The sequence below is a fragment of the Molossus molossus genome, unplaced genomic scaffold (assembly GCF_014108415.1).
Source record: "Molossus molossus isolate mMolMol1 unplaced genomic scaffold, mMolMol1.p scaffold_m16_p_7, whole genome shotgun sequence".
In the NCBI taxonomy this organism is placed as follows: Eukaryota; Metazoa; Chordata; class Mammalia; order Chiroptera; family Molossidae; genus Molossus; species Molossus molossus.
In genome coordinates this window covers 22,424,142-22,441,184 of record NW_023425401.1, presented here as the reverse complement: position 1 = coordinate 22,441,184, position 17,043 = coordinate 22,424,142, and positions in this window count along the sequence as shown.

Here is a 17,043-nt window from a genome sequence, read left to right as displayed (position 1 = left end):
ACCCAACCTCCACCCAATCCAGTGATTTCTCCTCTGTCATCTTGTGAGCATTGGCAATTGCACTGGCAACCTAAGCCCTGAGCAGTGGAACATCTTGTGTTTATTGACTCTCAATGTTTCTGAAATATTCGTTGATGCCAGCTGGAGTCTGCCGTTGGCATATTCCTTCACCTGTCAGCTGGTCATACTTTGCTCCCTTTGGCCTCAGTTACCAGGTCCTATTGTTTTCCTTCTGACCACTGAGTTCTTCTTATTGGCATTTTTGGTGCTCTGGTTACCTCCCAGCACTTCACCCAGAGCTTTCTCTTGAGGGCTCTGTCTGCCTACATCCAGCTTCCCCTCCATTTCACCCTGTAAGCATCATGAGTCTATTCCAGCGGGATGTGGTCCTGCCCAGTGGTATTCATTCTTTCCCTGTTAGCAGTCGCATTAATTACATGTTATTCAGCGTGGCATTTTCAATCTATAAATTATAGACCCCATTTATTTCACTCACCTTATTGTTCTTCATTTCTTTTTAAAAAAAAATAATCAATATAGTCAACTCCTTATGGTGCCCCCTGTACAATCCATAGATTGCCATCTCTTCATCTTTATGACAAGTACTTCTTTAGGAGAGGGCATCGCTCTCCTTCTACATATGGGGAAATACCCAGTGTTCTCTAAGGCCAGGTGAAACCCTGCCTTCTCCAACAAAAGTGTTTCCCAACCTTTTATAGTGATGGTGGCTTCTCTGGTCTGAAACTCTCAGATTTGCCTTCCCGTAATCATTCATCATTTCCTGAGCATATACTTGTTTTAGTCTTCTTGTGGTTGCTCTTCTTGTATTTCTAAATCAATCATCTTGCTAGCCAAGTTTTACCTGTGTGTCTGTAACCGTGAGCTTTGAGTGTGAGGCTATGATTCTCCATAGGCCCACACAGGGCATCACGCAGCCTATGAAACGGTTTCATCCTGACATCGAGATGTCTGAAATGAAAGTAAGCAGGACTCATCCTGGTAATACAGTGATGTTTAGAGAGGAAAATGTGTCCAGGGAGAATTAACAGAGAATAAATTGGGTAAATGTCTCAACACAGTCATTTGATTTCTTTATAATTTTCACATTTTCCATTAATATTTATAAATGTGCTTCATATATATGTATTATCCATATAAATGTGTATATATTTACATATATTCACTTTTATTAGAAATAAAATGGCTAAGTACACCTTCTGATTTTGATGGAGCTGGAGAAAGGATCCCACATTCCTCTGGAACAGAGAAAAAGGGAATTTAACTAGTGTAAAGGATGGCTCTCCTCCAAGGGAAAGGCAAAAACTTCCTCCAGCAACCAAAATCCAATCTAATCTAAAAAAGTATTTTTATGCATGTAAAAATGAATAATATTTGAATTAGTCATTCATCAAAGCATTAAAACTCAAAAACTTATTTCAGCTCTCCAGAATGGCGCCATTGCACATTCTGCTCCGGAATAATTCGTGTGGATGTATCTGGCAGCCAAACTTGAAAGTGTGGGTGCTGAGCGGCTGGCAGCTAGCCCAGTGTTTAACCCTGCTGTTTTAGAATGCCATAAAATAAGCACAATTTAATCTTTCCAAATCATTTGGTCAGTGGCTGTGATTTCCGCAGAAAATAACTTCAAAGAAGACAGGCACCTTTGTTGATGCTTGTTTAAGCAGCCTTGAGTGCCAATGTATTTAAGAATAGAAAGCAAAAACCTCAAAGCCTGGAATACATTCTTGGGAATATATAGGGGATGTGTAGACTGGCCTATTAAATTTCCCTGGTGATAAGGATGTGCTCAGATTGATACCATTAAGAAATAATGTCATCAGATACAAATTCATCACAGGTGGAGAGACATTGCTTGTTAAAATGAGCAAAGCAGAGAGTTTGCCCTAGATGGAGAGGATAGATTGGTTGTTGCCAGAGATGGGAGTCGAGTGTTGGTGAAATGAGCAAAGAGGGTCAGAAGGTACAAACTTTCAGTTCTAAAATAAATAAGTCATGGGAATGTAATGTAAAGCATAGCAATGTAGGTAATGGTGTTTACTGCATATTTAAAAATTGCTAAAAGAGTAAATCTTAAAAGTTCTCATCACCAGAAATAAATATTTAACTATATTTGGTGACAGATGTTGATTAGACCTATTGTGATCATTGCATATTGATTTGATGTATACAAATATCGAATTGTTATGTTGTATACCTAAACCTAATATAAGGTTGTATGTCAATTATATTATGTAATAACTATGAAAATATTCATGATTTCTATCGATGACAAAGGAAAAGGAATTAAAAGGAAAAAAGGCAGAAACTTTACTAGGAAGGAAACAAACCAACGTGTAAAATTGTGATATTTACTTGTGACCTGGGGAAAAAAAAACCACTTCTTTAGCATACGCCCCACAATAACCTCATTTAATTTATGATATGGATCTGAAATACAGATTGCATCATTTTACCTCATGGTTACTTAGAAACTTGTAACAAACAACTCTGTTTTGTTTTTCTTAAGCTGTCTTTTGGAGAATACTATGTAATATATTTCAGTAATTGTGTCCATCACATGCAAAGACAAATTCTATGGAAATTAACTAATCTCCCTTGAGTAGGAAAACTTTTACCTCTTCATTTAGCGTTTTTAAAAATTATGTTCCACAGTTGTATTTGTAAAACCTGTTACTTTGTCATTGATAGAAATCATGAATATTTTCATAGTTATTACATATGTCATGAATTATTGTTTCCATACATCATTGTTTTAATATTATGAGTTATTAAACCTTCGTGTTAGCTTTTTTATTTTAATAATTTAATTAAAAACACATCTATTACTACATCAAAAATTCATGAGTTTTATTATATATGTGTTAGTTAAATATAATTGATTTCCTTTATACGTCTATGTATTTTGTTACATATTTACATATATTCTTCTGAGAAGGAGTCCATAGCTTCTACAGAATTCCACAGAGGTCTAGTTAACGGTATAAATGTTCAGAATTCCTGTCTAGGCCATGATTCTCTCTCACACGCTCCTTGATGATGTCTAGTCTTTAGCTTCAAAGGCAAATTCTCAGAGTCCACCCTCACCACCCACTCTAAAGTCGCCTCCTGAGCACTTTTACCCACAACATGCAGTTTCTCTTTCATCATAGCATTATGCATGCCTTTTAGTATCTTGTTCATATGGCTGTCTGTTGGCTCAGTCTACTTGATCTGGTTGACATTTTCTTCTTAATGTCCTATTCTAATAATTCAGGCTTGTCCCTCTAGATTCCCTTCAATGAATGCATTTCCTTTAAATGATCATTTTCCTTAGTTTTTGTCCACTAACACTTGTAACTTTTATCATTTATTTTTCTATCTGGACAATTTCACCTACTCCCACTAGTCCAAACACCATCGGATGTGTATTACTCTTATCCAGGAGAATATACAGGTCCAGAACCCTTTATCTGTCATCCTAAAATTCATAAAGTTCTTTTTATTTTCTACAAAACTCATTGGCAACAAAACATCACCTGAATTTATTTGTTTTTAACAAAATATCCTTGATTCATCTCATGTCTTGTGAATATGTATGCATTTCACCAATAGATACATGGTGTTGCCCCAGGATGCTGCTATGGACACTGAGTAATATATAACATTTTTAAGTCTGGAAAACTGAAATTGACAAGAGATCATATGCCTGTTTCTAGCTCAGAGCTAGAGATGGGTTTAAGTGTCTTCTGAGCATCCCACAGCTCAACACGACTGCCTTGCTCTTCTATTTAACAGTCACGTCCCCACCCAGTTCCCTGAGGGATCCAGTGCTCCGGCCACCGCAGACCGGCTCCTGCAGGCACCTCCCGGTGCACACAGCTCCTGTGATACCTCGACGTCTCTGAGGAGTCTCCCCTAGCTAACCAAGCAGAACTCATGAACGTCATTTGGGGACACTTCTGATTGAATAATTATCGCTGAAAACCCTTACCGCACTGAATTACCAAAACGCTTCTAGTGTTTCTCTTGCTCCTTCATGAGCAGCTCCAGGAGTAGAGCTATGTCCTGTGCCCACAACCCAACATGATGCCTGGCTCTGTTCTCAACAAATATTTATTAGATACTTTCACCATCTTTCTTTCCAAGGCTGCTACTTCTTTTGCGTTCCCTATTTCTGCTAATTGCACTGACAGGTATCTAATCACTCAGGCAGAATTTCTTTGTCTTCTCTTTCATCTCTCTTCAGTATTAATATCCACACTCATTCACCATGTCTGATGGAGTCCACCTCCTAAATGTCTCTGAATCCATCTTCTTTCCTCTGTCCCCGGCACCACTCTGACAGGCCCTGATTGTCTCTCAGACAGTGTTTTGACTCACCCACTGTTTTATTTCTTTACCTGCAAGCTCACGTAGTATGTAGTCTCCTGTTATTCTAAATGAATGATTTGCTAGACAATTTTAAAAGTTTTAAATGACCTTATACTACCTGTATTGTCCTCAAAATCATTGCCATGGCATAAATGTCCTTCATAATTTGCCCCCTATTCACTATTTAAGCATCACATTCTGTTGTCCCACCCCAACGTTTCTTTCTTTTTTTCTTTAACTTCTTCTTCTTTTTTTTTTTTTAATCCTCACTCGAGGACATTTTTCCATCCATCTTCAGGTAGAGAGAGAGGGAGAGAAAGAGAAACATCAACGCGAGAGGGACACATTGACTGGCTGCCCTCCACACGACCCTGACCAGGGCCAGGACTAACTGCAACTGAGGCACGTGCCCCTGGTTGGAATCGAATCTAGAACTCATTGGTCCGAGGGTCGACACTCTATCGCTGAGCCAAACCGGCCAGGGCTTTTTTATTTTTTTACTTCTTAACAGTACTTCTGTGTCTTCTAGACTGTAAGTCACAGAAGTACTGGTTTCATGTCAAGTTCCTACTCCTGTTAAATATCCAACCTAAATTTTCACCTTTGAAATAAATGCTCCAAGCAGAGCTAATGTCTCCCACATTTTTTCTTTACTCTATACTTATCCCATGTACATTATACACTCCCTAAAGATAAGCATTCTGACTTATATTTATATAGCCAAGAAACACAACCTAGTGTTTGCAGACAGGTTTCATTAAATAAATATTCTTTCATTTAGATTCTAATTCTAATGTCCCAAAATAGGATATTAATAAGAAATAAATAAGTTATAATATAATCAAATAATTAGAATCATAATTCAATAGATTAGTGGTGGAGGCCACAATTTAAAGACATGGGGAAATAATAAGAACATACTATTAAGTAAAAAAATTCAAATCATAAAATAATATGTATAAGATGAAATTTGTAACACAAATTATTATTCACAAATGTTAATATATATTATACCTAAGTAGCTACATAGCCAATTATTAAAGTTTTTTGTGCTCTTAGATACTTTACAAATTTATATTTGTTGTAGAAAAATATTTTGATAAAATAACGTATTTAAGAGAAAGTGTTTAAAAACAATTATTGCAAAAAAGCGTTATATAAAGATTATTACATTAGTCTGGCCAGTGTGGCTCAGTGGTTGAGCATCGACCCATGCACCAAGAGATTGCTGGTTCGATTCCCTGTCAGGGCACATGCCCAGGTTGTGGGCCCAGTCCCCAGTAGGGGGCATGCAGGAGGCAGCCAATCAATGCTCTCTCTCATCGATGTTTCTATCTCTTTCTCCCTCTCACCTCCTCTCTCTGTAAAATCAAAAAAGAAAAAAATTTTTTTAAAATAAGTAAATAAATAAAAAAAATCATTATGTTATTAAATATTACCATTTCCAAACTACTTAACTAACTCATTGTTTCTCCATAGCATTAGCAAATTGTAGTTAAGGTTATAAGATTTTATAAGAATAAACCTATTAAAACTAGTTATTTCAGGCAACTGAACTAATACTTTTTTTTTTTTTTTTTATCCTCACCTGAGGACACTTTTCCATTTTTTGTACAGATAGAGTGGGAGGGAGGGAGGGAGAGAGAGAGAGAGAGAGAGAAACATCGACGTGAAAGGGACACATCGAGTGGCCGCCACCGCACGACCAACCAGGGCCAGGGACAAACTGCAACCGAGGTACATGCCCTTAGCGGGAACCGAACCCGGGTCTCTCCGGACCGCAGGCCAACGCTCTAACCGCTGAACCAAACTGGCCAGGGCTGAACTAATACTTCTATAGTTCTACTTCAAAGTTCAAATCTAGAAAAAAAATATATATAGTCTTGTAGCTGAACAACAACGTATCCATCTAACATTAGATTTGTTTACAAAAGGTTAGAATGAAGTTGCTAGACCACTAGATTTAGTGAATAAAAATAAAGGCATTAAATGTTTAATTCAAATAATTTGAAGGGACTTTTGAAATAAAACCCAAGGAAAAGTGAAAGATTTACTAAAACAGAAGATTTAAATATTAGAAAATAGAAAAATAACAGAACTGAACACAAAAATATACTGGTTCTTCTGGGGGTGAGCACAATAAAATGGATTAAACATTAATTAACAAAACAGAGAGAGGTCAAATGAGAACACATTCACAGGTATAAAAGACATTGTTTAAGTTCTAATGTAGAAAATCCAATGTAACATAAAAATTATAACCTAGACATTAATAAACAATTTGGCATATTCATCAAAATTTGTGGTACATATTCTTTGAGCTCATCATTTCCATTCTAGATCATCTGTCTTCACAAATACACAAGTAGTCAAGATTTCTATACAAAGTTAATAGGGAGTACTTCTTGTAATGGAGAAAACCTGAAAATAGCCTAAGCACTGCAGAGATAACAGTAGTGGGGAGAGGAGCGAGGCTGGTGTGGAGGCAGGGAGGGACAGTGGGAGAACAGTCAGCATTGCCTGCTGCTCTTGTTAGATACAGCTCTGTATCGCTAGAAGCCTTTTACATTAGGATGTACTATTTGCTTTATTTTTAAAAAGAAAAAAGAGAAATTGTGATAACACTCGTGTTTGTGACAAAACGGGCATCCTCTGACAATTCTGTTGGCAGTATAAATTATTATAGTTTTTGGAAAGCATTTGAGAGCATCAATAAAACTGAATAATGTATGCCAATAACTGACTACTCGGTGAGCCAGTAATGCTAGATTAAAAAATTGCACAACAGCTGTATAAGCCCAAGTATGCAAAACTGTTTATGAGAGAATGCTCACTGAAGAATTATTTCTAACAGTTAGAATTTGGAGGTATTCTAAATGTTTTACCAATAAGGAATTGGTTAAATAAATGATTATCTATTTATGAAAGGAATACAGTGCAATATTTAAAATACTGGAGCACATCTCTATGTATTGGCAGAGGAAGTGGTCCAAGAATTATTGAGCAAAAGTAAGTAGCTACAGGACCAAACCTAAAATTCTATCCCATATTTTTCAATTAATAATACTAATACTAATCATATGAATTATCAGTGTGTTGGTGTATACATGTGAAAATCAAAAATAATATTCATGGCTCTGTGAACATATAACCTTCTGTTCTTAGTTTGGGGGGAAATTAGAATATCACAAATAGAATTTTGTTACATTTCAGGTTATTGGGTTGATGAATTGTTGAAGGAAAAGCAGCATACTGGGTTTTTCAAAGGCACATCTATGCTTAGGTCAGATTATATGGTGACTTCCAGGGTAACTATATTCTTATCTCTTCATATAAATTTTTTTTTCTTTTAAATAACTATCAACTTGGGATTCCTCAAGGAAATTAATTAATGTAATGCATGGGATTACTCAAGGAAATTAATTAATAGAATGCATGGAATATGGCAGTGATATGTTATATATAAATATATATATATATTCTTTGTTATGTTTAAAGGGTGAAATTAAGGGATTCTCTAAATTTCTGCTTGAATATTGGTAAATGTTTTTAAATGATCATTTATGATTCTTAAAATCAGAAAAATAGGAATATATTTTTATTAATTCAAAACCAAAGTTTTAGACATCCACAGAAATTTTTAACTCAATAAAACTAAATATGTTGTCTTCTTTGCAAAAGAGCGAATGAAATTTAATGTAATGTGTATAAATACCAGAAATGTGGTGTCACTGTTGTTAAATATAAATATTCAAGAGCTCATATAATGCCTATTTGTACATAGCACACCACCCATTCAGGTGACAGTAAAGGGTAGGAAAACCTCCAAATTATCTTCACAGAAAATAGTTTATCTGTAGATCTATGCACTATAACACTTTTATCAATGCCTATATTCTATATTCTATTGTTTCTTTGTTCAATAACATAAAAATGATTCTCAATGACTAGGTTTTTCATCCTTACCTCTGTGGGTTTTGGCTGAGAATTTTCTCTTTGGCAGAACTCCAAAGGTAGACGTGAATGAGCCAACCCATCTTCCAACGTATGCATTATTGGTACACTTAAATAATGAGAGCTTACATTCTCTGATAGTAGACGTTAATACCATAAGATATTATGACATTGAAACTAAAAAGCAGTAAGATATATTAAAATTAAGTAATTATGTTTTCAGAAGATTTATATCTTATTTCAGAATTTGGTGGTAATTAAAATCTCTAGTCACTTTTACTTTGTGAGTTAAAGAAATAAAATAAAGGTGAAAATTCTTACTTTGGTAAGCTACATTTTAAATATAAGAAATCAAACTAATTTATGAACTGAATCTAATTTATTTGAAGTAAATTAATTTATTTGAAGGCAATATATGTAAATATCTAATTTAGATTGAATTAAAATGGGACAATAAAAGAATGGTTAACATAATCTCCTTAGATATATGTTGAATAAAAGACTACTTTAATAATACTTATTTTTTATAGTTTAATTTGGAGTTAAATCTGGAGATTTTAATTTCCTAGGCATACATATTTATGCATCTTACAAACTCTAAATAATTTTTGTTTTACCTATAGTCATAGGAAAACCAAATTCTAAAAACTCAAAAACCCCAGTTGATAATAAAAATAATGCCAGGATAGACATAATCATATTTGTTGGAGGCTCTATGCCATAAAGCCTGAGGATGCATAGTAAGATATATGGATGACCATTCCTTTTGTATTTATGTGTGTGTGTGAGTATACATACACAGATGCTTATTGCATTATATATGTATACAATCATACATATATATACACATATGACAATACACACATGTGCACACACACACACACACACACACACACACACATGCGTGCCTAATATTGCATCTCCTGGACTCCAGAAGCAGAATTCCACCTTTCAACCATAGTCACCCTCACTTAACAGTTTAAAAGCAAGGTTACTTCATCCTTTAATAAGGCTGTTTTTTAATTTTGAATCATTTCCTCTAGCTTTCATGGCAAAATATATTTTTTAATATTTTATATTAAAAAAATACTGAATGGCCTTATTAGCTGCAAGCTATAAATGCCACAAAACATATTTGGAATTTGGAACATACCCAACATAAATGGTTACCAACGGTGAATGGGAAGGCATACGAAACAGGGCAGTAAAGCCACCACACAATATGAGAAAAATCATTAACCAATCTGGAAAAGCATCAAGATGGCTGGCCTCTTTGTAGTTCTAGCACAAAGACTAAGCCTTATTTCTAAATATTTTCCCTGGTGGGGAGTAACAGCTTGAAAATAATCCCAGATGTATTCATTTGTGTAACCATTTGCTTCTTGTAGCATATAGGCATGGAAAAATTATTGAAGGTTTCAATTCTGGACTTGTATTTTTTAAATGTCAGGCTTTTGAAAAATAGCACCATTTTTCTTTAAAACCATTCATTTACCTGGAATGTTGGCCAGCAGGCCTATAATATGGACTTGGCTTTGTTAAGATTGAAAAAATGCCCAATGGCAAGAGAGGAATGGGCAATTTTAGTGGATATAACTAAATATGAACCCAAACTCAAATGAGCAAATGTCCAAGCAGAGTAAAAAACAATGTTTTATGATTCTAAGCTGGCCAAGGAATTCTAGATTCTGTTAAAGAAACAAAATTTAGAGAAAGAAAGTAACCTAGGTTTTCTTTAGATACTGAAAGCAGATTGTTTGAAATAAAGTTTAAAATGGTCAACTGTAGATTCAGGCTTTTTTTTTTTTTAAAGCATCCTGCCATTTTAAGATGAATCTAGATATTGAGACAAAAGATCCAAAGCTAAAAGTCGTTTTTAAAAATCAATCTTAAACTGTAGATTAAACAATTTACAGTTAGTTCTCTACAAAATCAACTTTAAACCATAGATTCAATGACTTACAGTTCTCTTTCAATTATTGACAAATTCACTTAAACTCAACTTTGGAAAACTAAAAATTTACATAATTATGGATATAAAAAAATTTATCTTGAATATACAGACAATATTGCTTCACTTTTGCAAATGATCTAAGTATTAATTCTGCTTTGAGAATATATTAGTATTTTTAAACTACAGTATCTGGAAAGTGGTGTGAGTGTGTGTGTATGTACAGAAATAAAAAGATCTTTATCAGTGTGTTTTTTCTTCACTTGATCAGATTTTGTCATTTTAAAGACACTAGAAAATATCTAACTATTTTTGGTAGATAGGCATTCTAGTGCTAAAATAAAAATTGGTATTTATTATTATTATTATTATTAACAACTAGATTGTGGTTGAGAGTGTGAAAGGGTGTTTGAATCCATCATCCATTTTATAAATATTTAATGAGTATCTATTTTATATAAGGCACAATTTAGCAAGTGGGGTTGCCGTGGTGACAATACACCTCAGTACATCATTCTTCCAGAATGCTTCTTCAGAAAATGACTAGAATCATGTTTCTGATTATCTTAGAAAGAGAACCTGAGACAAGAAATAAATAGGTGACTATTTTTTCATTTGCAAAACTCTAAATATTTTATAAACATTGCATCAATCTCCGAATCATTTATGTAAATGATTTATCACCTGAACATTTGTAACTGTTCCTTAGAAAAATATCTCTTTCACTCAGGTGATCCCTTGCTTTGAGATACACTATTAGCCCCATGACAATGACACCAGAAGGAAGAGATTTGATTAATTTCAAGTGAAAACAAGGGACTCAATTTAAACTATGTAAAACTCACCTCACTCTGATTTATTGCTTTTTCAGACCAATGAAGCTGCAAATAAAATTTATGAGGGAAGAACAATAAATTAGGATTGGATAAAGGCATAATTTTAGGCCTCAAGTTGCTTGTACAGTTAGATTTTAACACATAAAATTGGGAGTGTAATACTAACAAGTTAATAAAATCAGCCAAGTGCTGACATGTAAAAACATTTTTTTTTAACAATCAGTTGGTCCAATCAGTTAGCCTTGTTGACAACCTGAAATTTTGAAAACCTACATTACTTATATTCAATGAACATTAAAAATGTAGAAAAGTTCATAAATGCATGCAACAGAAGTTCATTGGTCTTGGAATATATCTGGGGGAGGGGGATTACCTTTAAAGTTAAAACTGTAAAATTACCACATAATAAAAGCTTTGCTTTGAACACTAATTGCCCATTTCTTTTTTTAAAAAATCTCTTTTCCCACAATTATGAAGGTGTGATGTATAAACTTTCTTCGGTTTTACTGAGGTGTGTTTTATATATTTTTGGTTCTACTGCTCTTTGCCATTTATTCTTCATTTTAATTTTACTAATATGCATTAGTATCCATAAGGCATTACTAGGTCTATGAAGATTCCTACAGCGTTTTAATTGAGAGTAAATTGCCTTCAATAAATGGGGCCTCCTACTGGCCTGGAAGCCTGGCCCACCCTAGTGGCTGGGCACCAGCGCTCATTTGAAGAGTTAAACCGAGGCACGATAGCCCGCTTCGTCAGCTGCCTACAAGGAAGTTGTCAAGTCTGGGACCCTGCTGCTTTATTCCTATAACTGTGTTTTAGAAACACCTCACAAGTGGAATTGTGGTTGCCTCATCCAGAAAATGTGGAAAGGATTAATGTGGCATGTAAAACAAATCACTCCTGAGCTCAGCTGAGAAAGTGGGTATTAAAAGCACTCCAGTCAAAAGAGCTTTAGTGAGAGGGTCACGGTGATATACAGTCAGCATATGTTGGGCTGGTAATGCTGCAGGGTGTTTGGAAATGGTAATGGTCCATGGGTGTAAAGTCTTTCAAGACCTCTTAAAGGCACATGTGTTTCTTGAGCATGTTCTCCAAACAAGGACCTGTTATGGGTTAGATTCACTGAAGCTTTTAAACTTTATTGATTGGTTTGTGGGATTCCAGGTTCACTTACTGCTTAAAAAAAGAAAGAAAAAAAAAAGAAGCCTGTTGATAAACACAGGCAAGAATCTCACTTTAATCTTAACCTTATGAATCAATAAACAATGTGGGATGTTGCCTCCTCATTGATTGCAGTGCACACTATTTATTTTTATTATGGAAGTGTTTGCTAGTTTTCAGAGTTAATGGGCAATATATCTATGTTGTTCTTCTAAATCCAGGTGCTTTGTAGATTTATTTTGAGGGGGAAGAAAGGGAGAGACCTGAAGATTTTCTTGCTATTTGAAATATGAACCATAGCCTTAATAAAAACTTGTGGGTTTCGAGTTGAGAGAGAACAAATAAACCTGCTAAGTGTAATTTCATAAAGTGAAACGATTTTCCTTGGTATTTCCACTTTAGGAAAGAATTCATTCAGATCTCACATTATAATGCAAATACATAACTGTGGCCACAGTTGAATAAACTCTTAGAAAAAAAACAGATATAATACACTAGTTTTCTACATATAAGTAAACTGTTTCTGCCTATTCTCCTCTCTTTGGTTTATATTTGCACTTTTTTTTTTTTATGAGATGCTTACATTTTTTTTCCTGGAAGGTTATACCTCATCAATTTATTCATTTTTTTTCCTAAATAACCTACACCAAAGGACCATGCAAAATCTTTGAAAAGATGAAAGCAACGGCAGAGGTTGCGATAAATAAGGAGCGATGCATTTAAGTGGTTGTCAGCACGTGAACTCAAAACAAGCATATGTTTTTAGGTAAGACCTGATAAAATATCAAGACACGTTAGCAGGAAGTACTAGTTAACTAACCTAAAAATCTCATCAGTGAAACTAAACAAATAAAAATATGATGTGAGACTGGAAAAAGGGTGCTTTTGAGTTTGGGTTCAGTGCTCCTGAGTTTGGCCCCAACTTACAACCATGACTGCAAATATTTTTTCACCAACTTCAAGCATGACATTATTTGTTACCTTTGCTTTACTACAGTCCTGGTAGAAGTCAAGATCAATAATTCCTCAGGAACATTTCCACTCCACACTGAAATTAGAACCAGCCTGAGGGACAGAGCAGATATAAAATTTCTTGCCATCTCTGTAAAACTCATAAAGCATCACCATTGCCTTGTTTTTTAATTGAACTTCCCGTTCTTAGGCCTGTCCGCATCACCGCTCTTTGACTAACAGATTTGGCCTGGAGAAAGGTGTATTGTAAGTGCTCAAGGTCATTGCATGGAATAGGAAATGGGTATGAATAGAAAGAAGAGAAAAGTGTTACAATATAAGAGCAGAGATGGTAAGGATGAGTGAAGCTGTCCATAGTATTGTATTTTACAAGGCAAGCAGGGAATATTGTGTCTCTGACTACTTTAGATTCAAAGAAACAACCAATGTTACTGCCTGCCTTCCGTGTGCCCAACTGTAGCAGAATGACACACAGTATTCTGTGCAAAATGCTCTGTATATATGAGTCGTGCACACATTGCTCTTATTGCCTTTGGTCTTGAAATGCATGTATTCTATGTAAATATTCTTCATCCTCCACGAGGAAGCATGTGTCTGCCGTCATGTCTTCCTAAATTGCTTATAATTACTCTTTCAGGAGCGTCCGTGGCTATAAGGTATTGTTCTGCATTATTTATACATGAATGCAGCTTTTATGCCTTCTATTAGAAGATCCCATTTACAAATATAAAGCAATTGCAAACCCTCTATTCCAGATTTACAAGTTTTCAAATGATTTCCTACAATTAGTTGACCACCCGAAAGTCAAAGCGCAACTCTTGTCTGTTCCGTATTATTGAAAAATGTACTTTCTTTTCATACTGGGATAATGACAGGAAACGGACGATCTTGTCAAGGACCTTTCTTTTGTTGGTAGGTGTGAGTCTGCGCGTGCCTGTGATATTTTTGCCACTTGAAACTGAAAATTATTCTGGGCCTGAATGATCACTCAGATTTCTAACCAGGACTGAGTCGGGAAGTGACTGACCACTGTTCCCAGTGCTCAGCTGTCCTGATTTTGAAGGCTTCCCCAAACACACTAATTGGGGACCTGGACTATGTTGGGTTTTGCAGGTTTGCACGTCTCCCAGACACACCGCCCATGAGCGCAGACTAACCCACACCACGATGTACCGCACACCTGTACAACAGATGACCAATTTTAAATGCGCAAAGAAAAACCTCCACAAAATAATATGATGTTTCCTTCACATGGAGTATATGCAATTCAGACAACTAAGGGGCTAAAGCAGGCCATTCTGCTGTAAGTTTTCATTGCTAAAGACATTTTATAGGGCTTAAATTTTATATAGTCCAGTATCAAGTAGTCCCCCTAATTGCATGACTTCAAAGTAGACATGAGAGGACTACTTTCATATGATTTTAGTGGCAAGCCGCTGCTGCCCTTCCAATTGTTCCAATGAGGCCCTATATTAACAATATTATTAAGGATTTGATTTAACTTCAATTTTAGTGAAAACTCTGCCTCCTTCTTTGAATGGGAATTTGAACACTGAGATTAAATTGATAGGGAAAAATCAAGTCTGAATCGGTTTATAGCCCAGAGGTACATTGTGAATCCCATAAAGCATTGTTGCAGGAACCTGGTTAGTGTTCTGTACACCTGCTTAATGTTTTTTTCATCATCACAAATGTCAAAGTGCTCAGTAAGTCCCTGGCGTTTGAATGACAGCCGTGCGCTAAGCAAGCAGTTATGTTTTTTCACTACCAAATTGGACCATAAATGATGAAAAAGAGGTCAAAAAGGAAGTATGGAACCATACAAATTTGAAAGGGGAAACTGCTAATAGCCATAAACCCGGTACAATCAAAGGCTTGGCAAGTCATTGCAAATTACCTGCTCTGTGAATTACTGATCGCACTGCATTATGATATAGAACTTTCTAACTCCTTTCATCTGTAGTAACAGGGCTTCTAATAGCTCACAGATCAAAAGCCAAACACTGCCAGTGGAATTTTGATACGTATACACCAAGGTTGCAGAAGTATAATGCACGTGAACAAAATGTTAATATATATCCAATATTGCTTTTGGTGGACTGATTATTTAATATAGTGTATGTGTTTTACAAACCAAACATACCAATATAATATATGTATAAAGGGAATATTGGTAAGGCATGCCTAGTTGAAAAGGAAGAGTGAATCCTACATGATACTTTCATTAGGGATTAATATAGGTTGGTATGCTTTAAGCAAGATGTTGGCAGCTTTCAGAGGCAAGATGTCAGGTTCCTAAATCCTTTCCTTCTAGCCCAAGACTCAGAATGTGAGAGGCAGGGATACTCAAAATTACTCCTCCAAATATTTTTCCTGTTAGGAAAATATCTGTATCAATAAGGTTTTTTGGGGGGGAAAAAAATATGAAATACCCATGAAGGGTGAAGTCTGTGGTCATTCGCATGTCACTTTAATCAGATCAGATTGTTTTCCTCTTGCACCCTTGCGAGGAGATCATGGGTACTGATTAAATGGACATTTTTATTCTAGGTAAAAAAAAATAAAAATAAAAAAGTCCCGGGGACAAGAACAAAAAAAACTTTGGACCGTGAGACATTTCACAGCAAAGATTTGGCTGAAGCCCTGCCGAACTAGATTTTGCACTGATGCCGAAGTACCCTTGGTGCCTGGGTGGTGGGGAAGAGCGAGCAGCAGGTGAGGGAGGTAGTGCAAAAGGGAGATGTTCAGTTATACTTGGATCTTCCATACTTTCTAATAACCGGTATGCTTGAAATTGAAAGTGATTTTTCTTGTGGTATTTCAGATCTAGGTTCTTAGGTAATCCACTATAATTCTTTTGTAAGAATACTTTTTGTGAGAAATATTCAATTAGTGTAATTTCTTGCTTTAATGTTGCAAATACAGTGGTGAAATAAGAGAGACAGCATCCCTGTCTTTATGGGAAATGCACATGAGTGGGCACATTGGTATAAATAAATTCCGAATGTGATAGCGCTATAAAGGATATAAAGAGAAGGCTGAGAGGGTTTCTAAAGAGGGGTACTATTTGAGGCCGGATGGTCGAGAAAATCTCTCAGGTAAGTGATGTTTGAGCTGGGATATGATCAACATGAAAAAGCTAGAGTTGCAAAGATCAGAGAAGATGGAAAAGATGTGACAGATGGAAAGAATAACAAGTGCAAAGGTCTGAAGTATGTGAAAGGCTAAGAGTGGTTGATTAAGATCAAGAAACAATGTGGCTTGGACTATCATGAGCAGAGAACAGAACAGGAAACGATGAGGGCAGACGATGGAAGACTGTGAGTCAAAGCAAGGAGAAGAGAAGCATCTTTTAATGGGCTGTATTTGAGGAGAACAGATGATCCTTGACCAAGAACTGAAGCAAGGAGACCGGCGAGGGCAACACTGAGTTGCCCAAATGAGGGATAATAGTGGTTTGGGTTAGAGTGGTCGCGGTGGAGGTGGATAGAAATGAAAACAGCCTGACTTCATCTGCCCCCAGAGGAATTCTGAAAGGCTGTTAGCTTTCCCGTCCTTATGATACAGTAGCCCAAGCTCCTGGTTACAGTGTTCCAATGCATGAACACTCTGCTCCCAAGTCTCCAGTCAAAAGTGTTGTTCTTCCCACCATTACTCCCTTGAAATTGGTGAAGTATGGGGTTTGGTTTTGCTTTTAATCTATTTAAGGAGCTAAGTATAGAACTCAGTGAAACACATGAATTACCCCTGTAATGCTATTTTTAAAGTGATTTCAAATATTTGTGTCATGAGGTA